This window comes from Mirounga leonina, unplaced genomic scaffold (assembly GCF_011800145.1).
Source record: "Mirounga leonina isolate KUSES-001 unplaced genomic scaffold, KU_Mleo_1.0 Mir_176, whole genome shotgun sequence".
Lineage (NCBI taxonomy): Eukaryota > Metazoa > Chordata > Mammalia > Carnivora > Phocidae > Mirounga > Mirounga leonina.
In genome coordinates, this window is record NW_023270454.1 from 46,226,916 (window position 1) to 46,242,474 (window position 15,559).

General features: G+C 34.5%; 1 long non-coding RNA gene across 1 annotated transcript in view; it reads left to right on the forward strand.

Moving 5' to 3' along the window:
- Nucleotides 1–9,344: 9,344 nt before the first annotated feature.
- Nucleotides 9,345–15,559, forward strand: part of LOC118022461 — an 11,797-nt gene continuing 5,582 nt past the window's right edge. The window contains exons 1-2 of the long non-coding RNA XR_004682498.1: nucleotides 9,345–9,444; nucleotides 10,546–10,610. This is a non-coding gene — a long non-coding RNA (uncharacterized LOC118022461). The remainder of the gene's footprint in view (nucleotides 9,445–10,545; nucleotides 10,611–15,559) is intronic.

The window sequence follows — 15,559 nt, forward strand, 5'->3', positions numbered from 1 at the left end:
AACAATGAATCATGGAACACTTCATCTAAAACTAATGATGTAATGTATGGGGGTTAACATAAGAATAAAAAAAAAGAACTACAATCTTATGGTTGTAAAATAAATAAGTCATGTGGATATAATGTACAGCATGGGAAATATAGTCAATAATACTGTGTTTGGTGATAGATGGTAACTAGACTTACTGTCTAGTTGATCATTCTTCAATGTATACAAATGTCAAATCACTATGTCGTATACCTGAAACTAATAAAATATTGTATGTCATTTATATCTCAATAAAAAATAAAATAGTCATCACTTTCCTCAAAACTACTCTGCTAACTCTGTCACTGTTACTTTTATAAAAAGTTGTCTTTTAAGTCACAGAGTATATTGAAACCAGAGGTCTTCCCTAAGTGCCTGCCACAAAACTTGTAAATGTAAGAATTTTTTCTCTTTCTTGGTAGGATGGAAGATGCATTTCTCTAGCCCCAGGTAAATCCCTGTAATAGTACTCTAGATCTCACCTAAACTTATCCTTCTTAATGACTTTGCTCTACCTTTTATTTCATCTGATAACTATAATCAACCTCATCTTTTTGTTAGTTTCATTTCATCCACATTTAAATAATCTCAAGGGTTTTCTAATCACTAAAAAGTTGAAAAACTATCTTCCTCAACTCCCATTAGCTAATCTCCAATCCCCTCCTTTCCTTCATATGTTTAAAGAGCTGTTTGTATAACTGTTCTTCATTTTTTCACTCCCCATTCACTCTGCAGTGCATTGAAATCTGGCATTTGCCCCCATGAATATAGTAAACATCTCTCAACAAGAATGTCTTCATCTATAGCTTAACTGAGTGTGTGTGTGTGTGTGTGTATGCATGCATGCATGCATGCAATTATCTTATTTGGTATCTCACATGCATTTAATATTATTATATTACTGATCATTTCATCTTTGGAACACTTTCTTCCTTTCTTTAGTTTCCATAGCCATGCTCTTCTGGAAATCTACCTGTCTCTAGTTCTGTCATCTTTGTCTTCTTATAAGCTTTTCCCTTTATATCTAACATTTTCTTCTTCATTAAATATTTAATGCTTATGGGCAATTATTTTTAAGAATAATAAAAAATCAGGTACTTACTACAAATCTTTGTCAACCCTCAACATTTTATTTCTTTTTCAAAAAAAAAGAATTAAAACATATATATACCCTTGAACTGTCTTGTGTACCCCGCTTTTATCCCATTTCTTTAACTTTCTATCTACTCTTCAACAACATGCTTTCTTAAATCAGTGTTTTATTTTTGAATTTTATCATATTTAAAGATTTTATGTGTGCTTGAAAATAATGTACATTCCTATTCGTGGATACGACCATTCGATCAACCTTGTGCTGTGTTGTGTTCAAAATTTCTGTATTCATATTAATTATATTCTTTTTGATATATCAGTTTCTGAAAGAATAAAATTATCTCCCAGATATTGTTGTTTATAAATTTCTCCTTATATTTATTCAAGTCTGTTTTACATAATGAATAGCTCTATTTGAGCACTTAGAATTTTTCCATCCAATATCTGGTATGCTTAAAATAAATTGTAAGACCCTTGATGATTTACTCCTAGGTTATCTTTCTAGCTTCATCTCATGCCTCTTACAACTCATAATGTATATACCAGCATATATAACTAATGTCATTTTCTCAGACTTATGTACTTCTGAAAATTCTTTCCCTTTTATGTAGATTAGAACATACCTTACCATCACTATTTACATATTGTCTGGTTAGTATTTAAGCATCTTTTGGATCTCAACTAAGAGCATCATTCTTCCCTCTAAATCCCACCAGAGTAGATATACTGCAGAGCACTTAAAATTAATCTTTTGAAGGTTCCTACTCTTTTAACCTTTGAATTCCTACACTTAGCACTTTACCATATAGAAGGAACTTTGTAAATAATGAAGAGATGAAATGACATAGGCTTGTTTCTGTCTTTAAGAGAGCTTGCAGCCTACGGGCACCTGGGTGACTCAGCCGGTTAAGCGCCTGCCTTCTTCCACTCAGGTCATGATCTCGGGGTCCTGAGGGCCCAGGTCATGATCTTGGGGTCCTGAGATTGAGTCACATATAGGGCTCCCTGCTCAGCGGGAAGTTTGCCTCTCCCTCTCCCCACTAGCCCCCACTTGTGCTCTCTGCTCTCTGGTGCTCTCTCTCTCAAGTAAATAAATAAAAGCTTTTAAAAAAAGAGCTTGCAACCTAGTACTATTTATGTGTGCATGTCTATGTTTGTATGTGTATGCATATACATGGATGGTAATATAGCCTTGGAACGTGAGTTTATTCATGGTTCCTTATGATTCTAAATTAAAACATTAATGTTAAGAAGTTAGCTCCTTTACTGGTGTTGTGTGTAAGTGTTGTCACTGTATTTTACACCTGAGACTAATATTAAATTGTATATTAATTAACTAGAATTTAAATAAAAAGTTACAAAAATAAAAATAGAAAACAAAAGAAGTTAGCTTCTTTTAAATTTTTACAAACACCATTGCAGAGAGAGTCCTATGTGGATTTAGAATCAAAAGCACTTATTGTAGAGAACAGCCATTTTGAAACCATGTCCTAATTACTAATGTAATTATGATACACTAAAGTACAACCCATCTAAAGAAGGTTCATGTTGAAATTTCACTAAGTTGTATAAACCCAGATCAACTCACCATCTTAAGTCTAACTTTTTCTGAGCACCCAAGTAGATGTGGTCACTGTCTTTTGTATTTCTCTTTGAGCTCTTTCCTAAGGATCCCTGGTTTCATTCATGTAACCATCTTATTTAGCTACTTGATTATTAATTCCTGGGGCATTAATTCCTAAAGCAGCATTTTTGATTTATTTATTTTTTTCATTTCCTACAGTAGCAAGTAAAATAGCTTGCAAAGTACAAATATGCTTTTATGAAATTAAATTTGGATTTTGTTTTAATAGTATCCTGAAGAGTAACAAAAGTATTAATTTTAATAACAAAATTAGTGGGAACATATGACCTCTTCTTTGTCTTATCCTTTTTGTTGGACAAAAATTTAATGCAAAGAATTATGATTATACAACAAAATATAACTGTGAATTTATTATTGACAATGAATCAATTCAGACCATGGTGGCATAAACTTTAAATTTTCAAACTAAAATAACTCCAAAAGCCACTAGTAAGCAACATTATTTTATTTTATGGCACACAACATTGCTTTGTATAAAATATCACAAACTCCCACGTATTTACCAGACAGCTGGGTTATGGTCACTGTGGGGACTATAATTTCAAAAGCATAATACATATTTAATAGTTCAACATTTATACTGCTATGAGAGAGAGTTTTTTTACATAATAATTATCTTTTTTTCATTAAAAAAAGTAACTCTTACACTTCAAAAACAAAATATGTTCTATACAGATGGGGATAAATTCTCCCCATGTATCTTTTGGCCACTTTACAAATAATTTTATAATTTTACAATGAATATGGGCAGAACCCTCACCAGTTTTATGGAGGTATTCTGAGAACTTGGTCACTTTCCATTTCTCTATTGACTTTCTATATAGCATCAAGAAATGTTTTAGCTCCTCTTAGAAAACATACTGTCATTACAAATAATGATGATATCTCTGTTTTTAAAATACAATAACAAGAGAGTATATTTGAGGTTTCTTTTTTAATAGAGAATGTTAGAGAACCATGCATCCAGAGCCAAATTTCAACACAATTATTTGGTGGTAAAGTTAATTTAAGGAAATCTATCTATTATTTATTATTTTCCTATATCTTGTCTCCTGTCTTGTCTCTCTCTCATTTCATACTGTTCCCAAATACTTTATTCTCAGTAAGGTATTTTCAGTATTCTCAGTAAGGTAAGAATGGTTAATGATGGTTTAAAATATTACCCCTGGAAAGAAATATTTTGTTTTCATAAGGATCAACATTTTTATAATATTTTATTTATTTATTATATTATTATTTTATTTATTTGTTTTATATTTTTTAGAGAGGGGGTTGGGGCAGAGGGAGAGGGAGAGAGAGAATTTTAAGCAGGCTCCACGCCCAGCATGGAGTCCCACACAGGGCTCCATCTCACAACCGTGAGAAGAAATCAAGAGTGGAAAACTTAACCGACCGAGCCACCCAGACACCAGGATCAACTTTTGTAAATTAAAGTAGTATATACATAGCTTCTATCAATTAAAGTAATATATAAATAGCTTCTATCTATTTGCTAAATTTGAGCAGTTGTACATAAGAACAAATATATGGGTTGAAATCTATTAACAAAATGTCTTTGACGTTCAACACTCAACATTTGAATAGGAATTGCTATGAAGAGGGCATGGTACTAGATCTGGCAAAAATAATAGCAAGCAAATCAGACTAGGTTCTGTCCTCACAGTCTATAATCTGGGATAAAAGCAGGGGGATAAATTAATCAAATAACCAAAATTAATCAAATATTCACCAATACACATACCCACACACACAGAAACACACGTGTGGATGTATATGTTAGCAAACTGCCCTCAGTGATGATATGGAGAGTGATATGGAATCATATAAGCAGAGAACTTAACTTAGTCTGGTGGGGCAAGGAAAGTATCTGTCAAAAGTGTCACCTAAACTTGTAGGATTAGATGGTCACAATATTAAACAATAAAGCTAGTCTTATTCATATGAGATTAATGTAAAATAAAATTACTTGAAAAATAAACTTGCCAAATAGAAAGAGAAATAGTAATCAAGTCAAATGAGAGCAATATAAAGAACACTTCATTCTTAAAATAGTTTGAGAGGCTTTAAAAATGTGGTATCATTATCATAAACCATATAATACACTGATTTGGGAATCCTGATTTTGAATCATGTACCAGATTTTTGTTTCATTTTGTTGTTTAAATATATTAAGCTTTGATTAGTCCAACTGATTCTCTGTCATAACCTGGTCGAACAAATACTCAGTAAGAGGTGCCCAGGTGGCCTGGGGATTAGAGGCCCCCTCCTTGAGAAATGCAGATCACTAGAATAGTCATTTTTATTGGGCAGATAAAAGATAGTATCAAAAGATTTTTCAGTATTGTGTACAATGTAAGGGTAGGGTCTAGTCTGATTTTTTCTAAAGTGTCACCGTAAAAGATTATACAATACAAAATAAGTTTGGAAAGCCATGTTGATTTTATACCCAACTCTCTAATCATTCTGTTTGGAACACACAATAGCAAACACTCATTAAGACATCTGAGTAGGGGTGCCTGGGTGGCTCAGTCAGTTAAGCGTCTGCCTTCGGCTCAGGTCATGATACCAGGGTCCTGGGATTGAGCCTTGCATCAGATTCCCTGCTCCTTGGGGAGCCTGCTTCTCCCTCTGCCTGCCGCTCCCCCTTCTTGTGCCCCACCTCCATCAAATAAATAAATAAGATCTTTAAAAAAAAAGACATCTGAGTATATAAAAAGTCCCTGTGATTTCTACAGCAAAGAAATCTGTTTAATTCTCCTGATTTTTTTTTTTACAAAGCTGTTTACAAAACTAGTGCTATTAAAAAATAAACATAAATATCCAGCAGATATAGTTAAAAAACAAACATAAATATCCAGCAGATATAGTTTATTTGCTACAACACAAATTTGACATGACCTAACCAAATCACATCAATTAGAAGATGAAAATTACATGATCCTTGGAAGTTAAATAATTTCCCAAGATACATATATGTATATATATATCAGATATATCCCCATATCTATATATCTATATATCTATATATCTATATAGATATATAGAGATATATTTAGTAATTTAGCCAATATATTGTGTGTGTATGTATATATATATACATATATATATGCTTGTGTGTATATATATATGTGTGTATATATATGTCTATATTTAGTAATATATATATATATGTCTATATTTAGTAATATAGCCAGTATTAGAAACAAGATGTCCTTACTCCCATACTCTCATTGTCTCTTGCACCATTTTGACATGTAAATTTTGTAAATATACAAATATATTTGTAATATATTTTGTCTTGATACATTGAAATACTGATTTTAGTAGCATATTATTCATCTCTATTTGAACTGAAGAAATAAGCCTATACAACATACAATCACAATATATACCAATGAAATAATTGCTATTCTTTTATATTAACAAGTTTCTCTAAGTACTCATAAACTTATCATTTGGATGTCTAATTCTTCATTTCATCTTTTTGGGAGAAAAGAGATCAAACTGATAAATTATTTTCTTATTAAGGCTACATGACAGACTGAAATGTTACTAATGGGCTTTTACCAGATCACTGTCATTCTGGCTTTCTGAAACCTTTTAGGATCTTATGAACATGTGCTGAAGTGTAATTGGTTCCCAAGGTGGTCATAAAAGTAGGTACCAGGAAAGAACAACCAGTTACATCTACACACTCACAAACATTTATTTTCATATGTGGCCCTTTGGTGTCAACAGAGAACCATATATAGAATTTCTTCTTAGTGGCCATTTCTTAGTGTCTTAATTGGCCAGGAACATTTAAAGAAATGAAAGGGCAAAAAGAGTCAAAGCAACAATGAACTTGAATATTCTACCAAGTAGCTTTTCAAAATAGTGTTATACCTAATTAATATGGGCCCTAATAAAAAATCTAATGCAATTGACTGAAATAATTGCATCCCATATTTTCATGAAAAGAGCTTTGTTGTATTGTCATAGAAGAGTGAAAATTTCTTCCCAAATCAGGAAGAATTTATTGGACAGGTGGAAAAAATTGTAACTATTCTCTCACTTTTGACATTGGAAGATAGTTTACAAAAAACAAAACAAAACAAAAGCAAAAACAAAACAAAGCAAAACAACACTTACTTAAAGGCAGCAGTGAAATTATTGGGGTCTGAGTATAGGTGTAGCCTTATATTGTTTATTTCCTAATATATTAGTGTTTCTTTGAGCTGATGCTTTTTATTACCATTCTCTGAGCCCTGGTAACATCTAATACTGCAAATAAGCACATAATGGTCTCTGACATTAAGTCTATAGTTAACTGACTTCTTATACCATTGCATAGTTAATTGCTGAAAACCAGATTTACTTAGAAAATTTTGAATAATATTAATATATATTCTGCCTTCATTAAGAATACTGTGGCCCTTTTAACTGCCTCTCCTCTTCTCTTCATTTCATCTGCATTCTCAGTCAGGCTTACCCTGTTATCAGATTTCCCCCTGCATTAAAATTACTACCGACTCCCAGTTTCTTATTATATCAAACCCAAATCCTAGTTGATTTTCAAGGCCCTTCATGTATGTCCTATATGTTGTCAGTCTGTACCTAGCTTTGCTTTCTGACACATCCTGTTGCATTGATCAAGTTGTTCATTCACAGTTTCAACTTTCAAATTTGTACTTATTTCCCTTTCCCCACCATATTTATGCTACGCATGTCCATTAGAAAGAAAACAGTTTCTTCCCTTTTTTACTTATCTAAATCTTGCTCCCTTCCAAATTTTGTCCCATTGAAATTGCCTCTGATTGTCCTGACATTTATTTATTTTACCATCCCTAATATTCTATAGCATTTTTGCCTCTTCAACATAAATAGCCCTTTAAAAATATTCTCTTAACTTTGCTAATTATTTCATGTGTATCACTTTTAGCTCTTTAGGCTGATTTGCATACTTCTTAAGTTTGGGTCTGTGTCTTATACTTCCTTTATTTATCTTTTACACACTTTGTTACATCTAGGACAATGATAAGAAAATGATGTGTGCTCAAAATCCTTGTTGATTGATTGACTGAAATAATTGCATACCATCAGGTTGTTTTTGTCATTAGCTGACAGGATCAAGTTTTAGAGATCCAGTTAAATGCCTGCCTATCACCCTGCCAAAAGCTGATGCAGATGGAAGTCCTGAGAGTCAGACAACTCATTAACTGGAAAGGGACTGCCACCTATTAAGAATTCTCTTTGTGGATTATGATGAAATGCATTAAGTTTGATTCATTCTTTTGTATTCAAACTATTTATCATGTATCTAGAAATAGCATTACTTTTTAACTAACTGTATTAAAATTGTCACTAATTTTTCTAGAGTTGTCATCTTTGTTTACTATTAAAAAGTTTAAAAAAGAAAATCACATGACTTTAGCCCAAGCCATTTTCTACATAATGCAGAAGTGGAATGATTTTTAGGGAGACTAAAAAAAAATGTAAGCTTATTGGGACAATGACATTTCTTGTTAACATAAATATCCACATAACAAATTGGCTTAAATGGAATTGTCTCAGTATTGTATCTTCTAAATACACTTGTATTTAATTAGGTACATGACTTCAAAAAGTCTCTCTCTGTATATATAAACAATAGACTAAACAATTGTACATTTCAAGTGAAAGGCGTATCTCAAAATCTGACCATACCTATTTTATTAGCTTGATCTTCTATCTTTTGGAATATGTGGATTAAAATTAGTATGTCTAAATTGTTATTATGAAATTTTATGTTAAATAAATACTTTTTTTACATTTTAAGACAGAGTATAGCATAATGAAAATTTACTATTCATTTAACTTTGAATTTTTTGGGGGGGTCACTAGGGTTCTTCTCAAAAGTTTGTCTTTTCACTGATTTGAACTTTACTGATCTTTTTAACCTCCAGCTTTTTTATTTTTACTTTGGGAATAGTTTTTAGTTTTTTTGTCCTTTATCTTCCCATAGACATTTCATTCCTCTGTGAAGACAAAGGTAGCAGATTTCCCATAGCTTTCAGACTCTGTTTATTTTCTTCCCACACTTTGTATTTTTCTGATCCTCTGCCTCTCTTTCCCACCCCCAACACACTCCACACTTGGTCTGCATTTGTCTCGATAGACTCCAGAAAATTATGTATGACTAACCTACACACACACACACACACACACACACACACTCACTCAACTAATGAACGAGAAACATCTTGTATAGTAGTTCTCAACTATTAGTAATACATTTTTCTCTTTTAATTAAAGCTTCATTTAATTCTGTTTTTTTTTTTTTAAGATTTTATTTATTTATTTGACAGAGAGAGACACAGCAAGAGAGGGAACACAAGCAGGGGGAGTGGGAGAGGGAGAAGCAAGCTTCCTGCCGAGCAGGAGCCCGATGCGGGGCTGGATCCCAGGATCCTGGGACCATGACCTGAGCCGAAGGCAGGCGCTTAACGACTGAGCCACCCAGGCGCCCCTAATTCTGCTTTTTTAAAAAAAATAAGAGGAGAAAGGAAATTATGTCCCCCAAAAGACAGCACTTTTGTCAGAATGTTTCCTTTGGAGGACACACAGAAAAAGAGGGTGGTGAATGCAAAAATAAGAATTTTTGTCCAAACTTCCCACTGGCAGACTGTCACACCCTTGATGAGCAAGTATTGGATTTTCAAGTAAGCTTATCTTATGTTTTGGGTTTTTTGTTGTTGTTGCCGTTAATTTAGAAAAGCCAGAGCCCTTATCTGTTCAGTGTTTGTTTTAAAAGCTGAAGCCTCAATAAAGCTGGTAATTTGGCTGATTTGAGTGCATTAAGATAGTAGATGGTATATAACCAAGTGAATATTTTCATTACAGCAAGTGTAACCGGGACTCATATGTGAAAATGGTGGTGTCAAGTTGTGAGGATCTCCAGCCCTCTGCTGAATAATGTTAAATAATTCCTGCTGTCGTCCAGCTAGTCCTTCCTCTCTCAGTGTTACGGGTCAGCACTGATCGTTGCTATTTTTTGCTCTTTGGTAGAGATCCAAGAATATAAAAAAAGAACATCTGGATTTCCGTCAGTTCCAGCCAAGCTGAAAAGCTCTCTATAGTGTGTGTTTGTTTTTATAGATTCATACACATTCTCCAAATGTTATTTTCCAAGGCAGCCACATTTCGAAACCGTGAACTTTATCTCATTAAGTGCTAAAACTAAACAAAATGTCTTTCAAGCTCCCATGTGAAGTTCTAGTCCTGTGAGTCAAGTCACTTTTCAAAACACATGTTTCATGCTTGATGTGACTCTAATTCCCCTTCTTCCTGGGAATCATGACATGATTTTGAGAAACACTCTAAAAATGTCTGTGTTCACTGTTTAATGATAATTAACAACTCTTAGGTGGGTTATTTTTACAGTCTTTGGAAAACAACAACCACAACAAGAAATCCCTTTTTAGAAAAGCAAATGTAATAACGTCTCTCTGAAGCAGTTAACACTCCTGAAGTGCAAGGTAGTAGTTTTGTTCACAGAAGGGATTGAAAAACAGGGAGAAGTAATGTCATTTTCTCTTGATTGTCTAGTCAGTCAGTCTCAAATCCATTTAGGAAAATTTTTTAAAGTCTCAAATTCTTGGCTGATTTTTAAAAGGTTTTAATTTATCTTTCAACAACTATAATCATTTAAGATGAGTTTGTCAGCAATATGACTGCTTCTTCTCCAAAAACTGAACAGAAATAACCCTAATACTGATAAGCAAGTCCTCTTCTAAGGTCATCTTTTGTTCCTTGTTGACTAGGTCAGTGTGACACAGAAGAAACCAAGTTTGAATGTTTTACAACACGTTTCCAAACCCCTGAACATGTGAGTTGCCAGCTTAAAATTTTTAATGTTTTAACATGAACTTAAACCACACTTCAGGTTTTCAATTTAGATTATAAACCTAGGGAGAGCTAGGCTTTAAATTTCTCTAGGTACTCAGCAATAGTACTGAATTCATTATTACCTATTGGTTAAGTGATAAATAAGAATTAATTTTCCTGATATATATGAACAATCTTTTCTATAACTTAAACAATTTTGCAAACTAATATGATCACTTCATTTAAATATATCTAACATTGTTTCTTGTCCATATCTCTTAAAAATGAACTTCATTGTAAAATTTTATTATTCCTACTTTTCCTTCTATTCAAAGCACTCTATGATCATTATATTTTATGATGTTCTTTAATTAGACTGTGAAGGTGTTTCTAAGAGAAAGAAAATATCCCTGGTACATTGTAACTGGGATTATGAGGTTTTAACTATCAACACTTCACCTGCCCCATGCCAACCACATATGTTAACAGAGGTCCATTTGAGTCCTGTGTAACATCTTGGCCAGCTTGGTCCACAATTTGTAGCCAAACATATGGTGAGTGGCTTTGGAGAAGAGTCTTCAAGCTGGCAGGCTCCTGTGGATGTCTCCGGGCTCACATGCCCCATTTAAGTTTGTGCAGTTCCAAATTGGAGCCTGAGTCTTGTCTACTTGTGCTGAAATGTGAGGAGGTCCAGATTTTTTACAGCTTCTAAGCCTCCCAGACAAGTATAATTATCAGCACTCCAAAGAGCTAGGAATATAAGCCAAATGCAAACAAATTAGGGAGTGAGAGCCGAAGAGCTACAGCTGTTGGGTTGAGCTGGGTGCAAAATGGTTTAGTACTTTCAGAGATTGGAGAAGAATGTCATCACAGTGAACTTCCTGTGACAAAATGGACTTGTTCTTTAGCACTTTTCTTTCTAATACTGGAGGAAATCAGCTCAAAAGGAGAATAACTTCCAAATAAGCATGGATGTGGCAAGATGGGTAGGCAGAAGAGGTAAAACTTCTAAGGAGGTAAAGATTATACAATTATTTGGTGAATGCAAATTTTGGAGGGTATAACTAATAATAACAACAAATAATTGCTTTAAAGTTTATATTCTGGGGCCAGAATTAAAAATCCAACTTAATGGTGAGCTGGAGACCATGTGCCCCATCTAATGGAAGTTCCCACTATTCAGCTCCAGCTGTTTTTTGTTGTTCTTAGGTGAGAATGTTGGCCTGAGGATTCAGAAGTCTGGTTTATTGTGAAGATGTTGTAAGAATTTCAAATGTGGGCAAATTTTTATTTTCTATTTTAGAGAATATTGATATTCTTGAAAGTATTGCCAATATGATGCCATGAACAAAGCCGTCTGATGATCACTTTTAGCTTAATGGTCATCAATTTATAAACTTTGCTTTTACTAGAATTGCTTCCTACAAAGAATTCAGAAACTTGGATATGTTCTAAAGAGATGGCAAATTTTCTCTCCTATGACCTTGAGTTCTCTTCAGTCATTCTTTCTAGGAGCTATCCTCAATACCTTCCTCACATACCCCCTCTCCCTAAGGTTTGATGAGTAGCCTAATCTTGTCAATTATAGCTTCCAAATCTCTCTTATATCTTTACTGCCCTCTCTATTTCTACTACCATTGTTTTTGGGTGTGCTATCATCATCCCTTAATTGGAATCTCACCTACAGATCTTTTTCTATTAATATCTTGTCCTTCCCCCTACTCCCTGACTTAGGTAGAATTTCTTATTCCTTTGTTTTCTTAGCACTGTCTATTCCAGAATCTTACCATGTCTATTAAACTTCCATTCCTTATTATTGTTCCCACAACAGCAAGTCTAAATCTTATTCTACAAACTCAGTACAGGAAACCCATAGTCATCCATTTCCTAAGTTTTCAACTTGAGGCCCCCACCATGGTGAGGAAATCAACTTCAGGTATTCTTGGATCTCTTTTGTCCAAGGTTGTTGCCAAGGTTCTTGAGGGATCTCATGTAGTACCAAGCTGTGGCCAGATCCCTCAGTCCCCTGTCATTTTAGTTTATTCCTGAAACATTCTTTTTTCATGTCCATATTTTCCTTAGGTGTGGTTCCTCTGCTGCCTCTGTACAAAATTTAGGATTTGATTATCATAGAGAGAGTAGCAGTCTCAATGGGATTCCTAGAATTGGTCTGCCTCCCTAGACAAGAGTTTCCCACCCTCTTTTTCATAATAATTTCCTTTATCCAGCTATACTGTTTATAATCTGTTGTGATCTTTTGGGAGGCTACAAGTTATCACAATTTCTAAGGTTTTTTGTTTTTGCTTTTGCCACTCAAAAAACAATTGTTCCTCTCTTAGAGCAACATCACACTTATTATTAAGGCATGCCCCAACCTACTAAGCAGCCATATTTTCTGGAGTTTTGTCAGGAAGAGCACCTGGGAAGAGCACCCACGTTGCTGAGGTCCTAGAACAAGATATGTCTTTTCCACCCTATCTTCAGCCTGGGCAATTTCTTTCTGGTGTGATGTAAGCACCTCCTGGCACCTTTAAGCCACTTCCCCTTTCCTTTAAATCATCTAGTTTTTTGACAATGTCCTTTGATAAACCATTAAATTGAGACACCAAAGTATTCGTACAAAAATTGTTTATCCCTTTTTTAAAGCAAAAGAACACCAAACTCTCCCAGTGGGCGAGAAAAAATATTTGCCTTTCATTCTCCTCTATAGTAGGTAAGAGGAGTCACGTGACTCTAAACATTAAAACTGTTTGAAAGCTGTATATGTAGAATATTCTGCCAAATGCACACCTGTCTTCTTCTCTAGACTGTAAGCTTTGATAGGGTAGAAATGATAATTTTCTCATCTTTGTAACTATAAACCTCTATAAAATTCTTGTCACATTGGAAGTGTGTAATGTTCTTGAATAAATAAATGATCTAGGCCAAGGGCCAGTGTATTAGTCTATTCGAGCTGCCATAACAAAAAAACCACAGACTGAGTAGCTTGAACAACAGGAATTAAACATTTTCTCACAATTCTGGCAACAAGAAGTCCAAGATCAAGGTACCAGCAAGGTTGATTTCTGGTCAGGCTTTTCTCCTTAGCTTGTAAATGGCCACTATTTCACTGTGTCCTCACAATGACTTTTCCTCTGTGCATGCACAGATGGAGAGCAAGAGCTCTGTTGTCTCTTCTTCTTCTTACAAGGTCACCAGTATATCAGATTAGGTCTCCATCCTTATGACTCATTTAACCTTAATTACCTCCTTAGAAACCTATCTCCAGTTATAACCATATGGGAAGTTAGGACATTAACACATGAGTTGGGGGGTGGGGTGGGGTGGGGGCAGTTCAGTCCATTCGAGTGGGCTGACTTTTTTGGTAAAGGGGCAGGTAGAAAATTTTTTAGACCCTCAGACCACATGGTCTCTATTATAACTATTCAGTTCTGCCACTGTAGCATGAATGAGTATGGCTGTGTTTCAGTAAAACCCTGTTCACAAAAGTGAGGCAGGGAGCTGGATTTTGCTTACAGGTTGTAGGTTGCTGACCCTTAATATAGACTCCCAAATGTTCTAACTTTCTTACCTACTTACTCATCTACCCATTTCTGTAAGTATTTCACAGAATCCCTGCTTGCAACATTTAATGTCTTCTCTTTAGTTCCAGAATATGACATAAGCTTCTTTTTTATAGTGAATCAACAGTAGATCAGCAAATGTCTTTTCTACATTTTATGGTAAATAAGGTTCATTTCTCCACACAAAAACAAACATCCTCACAAGTGGTATCTTTGCCCAGGGTAGTTCTTTTTTATCTGGAATATTACTCTCTCTCAGCATTCTCATTACTGCCCCTCCCCCACTTTCTGGAGAATAGCCACCCAGACTCCGCTCTCTTTGAAGCAACCCGAACTTCAGTCAAAATTATTCATTTTTTTCTCCTTCTGAACTAACACAGAAACTTGATTATTATACCAGTGGTAGTTATTAATTTACCTTTTCCAATGCTTAGGGATTTTCTTATGCATTTCTATAACCCAGCCAGTACTCAGCACTTGGAAAACATCCCGAGAATTCTATATTTTTATAGCAGGGGCATTTCTTTGAGTAGAATCCAGTGCATTAGAACAATGGTTCTCAACCAGGGTTGATTTCATCCCCACAATAAATGTGACAATATCTGAAGAAACTATCGGTCATCATAACTGAGTGGAGAGGGACGTGTTGCTAACAGAACCTAGTAGGTAGAGGCTATAGATGTTGCTCAACCTCCTACAATGCACTGGACTGCCCCCTGGAATTATCTAGTCCCAAGGGTTCATATTGCTGAGTTTGAAAAAACCATTATCTAGATCAAAGATATTTCTCTCCATTGAAAGTTGCTTGTATTAAAACCACTCTTTTAGGTGATGGATTTTTAAGGTTTCTATAATGCTTACCTCTTTATCCATTTGTTTTTATATTAACAAGTTGTGATGATAGACTTATATTAAAGAAATCCAAGTAGTAGGGTTCATTTTGGGGGCATTTCTCTTGAATACATAAACTATTTGTAGGAGAGACATAAGGATAAGCAACTATGTGTCCCATTTTTCCACTGACAAGTGGTAAATTTATCCAAGTTTCCATCAGCATGCTGGGGCAGAGCCAGGCCAGCCTCTGGGGAGCCTGGACATTTTGGGATGAAAACACTGATTTAGAATTATTTCAGGATGAATTATCAGTTAATACCTTCTCTCTGTGTTTTAGAGTTTCAGAATGGTAAGAAGCAATTAAGGAATTGTTTGTAGAACACAGAAAATAAATTATATAAATAAAATAATACAAATAAAGCAATGTCAAAAAATAGAAATATGAATAAGCTAAAAGCTTTTGAAAGAAGAAAGAAAGAGAGAGGAAGGAAAGGAAGGAAGGAAGAAAGGAAGGAAGGAAGGAAGGAAGGAAGGAAGGAAGGAAGGAAGGAAG